The following is a 4,133-nucleotide window of genomic DNA, read 5'->3' as shown; positions in this document are numbered from 1 at the left end:
AACCAGGGGTGGGATTGGGGCCTGGGCCAGACATAATTCGTATGTTTTGCTTATTTCATATACTATTGCTAAGTTTATACTACTGTTACATCCATCTAGCACTGAATCTTGTATAATGTGTCATGTGTGCTATGCCACTAACTGGTTTTATGTTTGGAAGATTGCATTATTGTACTTCCTGTGCTTCCTCTCGAACATTATATTTACCATGCTTCCGAGGAAATTAAAATGGTCGACTTTTCGAAGCCGTGGGATGGGTTCACATATCATTATCCGGCACTGATACCCGGTATGCATTTTGTACCTTAACCATATATTAGTCCTTCGACGCCTTTTCCTTCATCTGGCATTGAAAATTTGGAAGGTAGCTCACATTACGCTATACTATGCATTTATGTTTTGGAATTTCCAAAATAGTTATAGTCCAGTTTGACATTCCATGTTTGTATACTAAATTTTTCAGCGCACTTCCTGTGTGCTCCACGGCCTGCATAATTTCATGGTTGACCATGTTACTAAAGATGTAATTGCTAGCACGTGAATCTTCCTTGGACTTTGAGAAACTAATATATACTCTATCAAAGTTTCAGGTATATCCGATGCTTGGAGGTCACTCATTTAACTCTAAAAATTCATAAGGATTTACGCATGCTTTATCTTTTAGTTCATGGTTGGAGTTATTATGGTAGAGTGATTTGACAGAAAATGCATCGCACCCTTAGTGTAAATGGGATCAGATCAGCTACCTCTTGTTTACATTTTAGAAGTTTGATGGGGTACATTTAGTCTGAGAAATATTTCACCACTTTTTTTTATTTTACGGGTTAATAAGGTCTAATTACTTAATAGATTGTGCGGTATTGGTCGAAAGTATAAATGGTTTTCACGGTATCAAGTGAGTGCCCAGTTTCTGGCCATTTTAAGAACACCCGTGGATACATACATCTATTGTGACTCGGATGATCTGTATCCAGGAAGCAATATGGGTGCTGGAAGGCTGATTGAGCTCTAGATTCATAGCAGCTGCTGTCCTACCTTTTTTATGGATTACCCATGACTATTAGATCACATAATTACATTTTGTTGGTCAACACTTCAGTGAGGTCACTAGAACTATGATATCATTTAGACCTACGAACCATGCACAGTTAAGTTTGTCAATATATAGCTGATTTTTCGCCATCAGCCTAATGCGTCTGCCTTTTGGAGTACAAACTTGAAATATGGTCTGTATCCAGGAAGCAATACGGGTGCTGGAATGCTGAGTGAGCTCTATATTCATAGCAGCTACTGTTCTACCCATTTTATGGATTACCAATGACTATTAGATCACAGAATTACACCTCTTTGGTCAATACTTCAATGAGGTCACTAGAACTATGATATCAACATTTAGACCTACGAACCATGCACTGTTAAGTTTGTGAATATATAGCTTAAGCATAATTGTGCATGTTTGTAGTCATGTGTTGTGATTGCATCATATATAATTTTTCCAAACTTAGCGACTTATAGTTTGTTTTTTCATGTGAAGAGAATATCATATTCGAGCAACCCAGCATGAATAGGTTTGTTATTTCAAATTCTTGTCACCTTTTAAGAAGCTATCCATGGTATTTCACCATTTTCTTAAATTTCGTGTTTTTTTAGTGTCAGGCAGCACTTGCACAAGGGCTTGACAAGGCCAAGCTGAGTGTTAAACAAGACCAGCGCCATGTGACAATCCACACCGGTGAGGAACGTGGGGACGAGTGGGTGCGCATGCACAGCCTGCCCTCCCATTCATTTTGTTAGCATGTCTTCACATCGACATCGGATTCAGTTCATGCGAAGAGGGCACAAGATGCTACAAGCTTCGATGCTGAGAATTTCCATGACTGCGTGTTGTATTTGCAGGAGTGGCTACTTGATGTGTATGTGTGAGTGATTTAGTATGTTGTGGATAAAACGAGATGGAAGTGTTCAATGATTGTGGCCATGAGTGTGCTTTTTGCTGACTAGGGATATTCTTTGGAGAGGAGACTCGTCAGCTCCTCTATTGTTGATATGTAAGCATTCCTTTTTTTTGCTGATACTCATCCATCTTATGGATGCCTGATTAGTTAGCTTTTCTCCTTTCAGTGTTGGTACGATGAAGACATGCAAAATATGGGCTTAATTTCTGAGATGAAAATTTTGTGCGGGTGGCCATATCGTCTGCCTCCTTTTCAGATAGTTGCATCGCCTAAATTACTTATTCAAAGCTACATCGGCCAGGATGTCTTCTAAAATGTACTACTCCATTTGATAGTAAAAACTTCTGTAGATTTCAGATTGAATGACTCTTACATTGCTTGCTCTAGGAAGTAGTAGATGTGATTTATGTGAATTCTACTTAAGTTCTTGACACACCATTGCGTCCGTAGCTGATTGGTATTTAGGATGACTCTGAACTTTGTTTGTGAAACCTTATGCAAATTGTTGTCAAGATCTGGATCCTTGGTTTTTCTGCAAGTCCTTCAAAATGAGCTGACTGAATCTTTACTTTAGTCGCTTGTTCAAAGCAACTAATGTAATTATTTTGCAGGCTTCTCTTGGAAACTATGAACAGAACTGCGGAAGCCCAAGCAGGAGTAGAGCTTATCCATTTTGTATGAAAAAATTAACTAAAATGCTTTGATATGATTTAGAGATTACTATTTCTTGAGCAGGGCATTTTGGAGCTCGGGCTACATGGAGCTCGGTTTTAAAAAATATGAATGGTAGACTCATAATTTTTGGGTACATCTTTTTTTTTTTGCGAGAAGAAACAGGTGATATTAAACCAGAGTCCTTACAGAACAGTCCCTGAAAAACAAGAAAATTACAACCCAGTCCTGAAGGACCTCAACGTCGTCGTCGCCGAAGAAGACGTGCCGGCGCGCGCCGCCGCCGCTCCTCCTCTGAAACCTTGGATTGGAAGGAGTCCCATGGCGGACGGGAAGTCGACGGACCTCAGCTCCGAAGAGCCTCCACCCCGCAACGCCGCCGACGCTGTCGATCTGGTTCGCATCACCCGCCGCTTCCGAAGCTTCAACAACCGGAGTCGCCGCTCCTCGATCTCCGACACGGGAAGAAAGCGCACCACAGCTCCACCGAGCCGCGAGCGCCAGGAAGGAGGACGAGCCGCGGCCGCGCTCCTGAGAGCACCACCACCGGCGAGGACGCCCGCCTCCATAAAAGGCCACACCGACCGCGCCGCCGTCACCAAAACGCCGACGGCAAGCCACCTACGGGAACCTACACTATGTACACGCCGGGATCCGGCGATTCCCCGCCCTCCCGCCGCCGGAGCGGCCGCCGGAGGCGAGGAATCGACCGGATCTCGCGGCGGCGAGGTGGTTCACGAGGGGAGATTCATAAATCGTCTATCTGCACTGTAGCGGGAGATAGGGTTCAGCCAAGGCTGGTAATTTTTGGGTACATCTTCTCTGGTTGATAAGGGTAAAAAGGAAAGGAAGGGATAGGACACGTTTTGTTGGTTCTCAAAGTGTTAGTACGAGGGATAAAAATGTCACTATATAGTATGTGCATTGGTTCTTGCAGGGTTAATAAGAATGATAAGAAATCCTTGTATATAGTATGAGGTGTTCAAAAACTTTAAGTCGCCATACTTGTGCTAGAAAAATTGGAACCATCTATCTCCATATTTTGTTTTCCCGATGCAACGCACGAGCAATTATCCTAGTACTACTCTACGGAAGAAAATACATCCAGTCCGACCTCTTTTTTTCCTTTCATTTAAGTCTACGGAGGCAAATCAATCGTTTAGACTGTTATAAATTATCATCAGGCAAGGAGATCGTACTTTCCAAGCCAATGACGCCTGCAGTAGCTAAGATTGATCATAGTGCATAGTATCATGTACTAGTATCATGCATATGATACTTGTCTATGATACTATCTCTATAGTAGGTTGTATTATAAAGTAGTATCATGAATTTCCATATTTATTGTTTTGTAGAATCTCAATCTAAATCTACGTACAAGACTTATTTTTCATTTACTTTTCTCGTAACATGCGTCATGATACAGTATTCACCTATGTTACTCTAAGAGCAAGTACAATAAGGTACAATCAACACGCTATAAAATTTAAAATAATATAGTTTTAC

At 41.6% G+C, this 4,133-nt stretch overlaps 1 long non-coding RNA gene across 1 annotated transcript; it reads left to right on the top strand.

Moving 5' to 3' along the window:
- The first annotated feature begins 261 nt into the window (after positions 1 to 261).
- Positions 262 to 1,942, top strand: LOC124668994. Its single transcript, XR_006992013.1, has 3 exons — positions 262 to 590; positions 1,535 to 1,568; positions 1,657 to 1,942. It is a non-coding gene; the product is annotated as an uncharacterized LOC124668994 (long non-coding RNA).
- Positions 1,943 to 4,133: the final 2,191 nt, after the last annotated feature.

Source organism: Lolium rigidum, chromosome 1, assembly GCF_022539505.1.
Source record: "Lolium rigidum isolate FL_2022 chromosome 1, APGP_CSIRO_Lrig_0.1, whole genome shotgun sequence".
Taxonomy (NCBI): domain Eukaryota; kingdom Viridiplantae; phylum Streptophyta; class Magnoliopsida; order Poales; family Poaceae; genus Lolium; species Lolium rigidum.
Note: the sequence above shows the minus strand (reverse complement) of the source record. Positions and strands in the feature narration are given on the sequence as shown.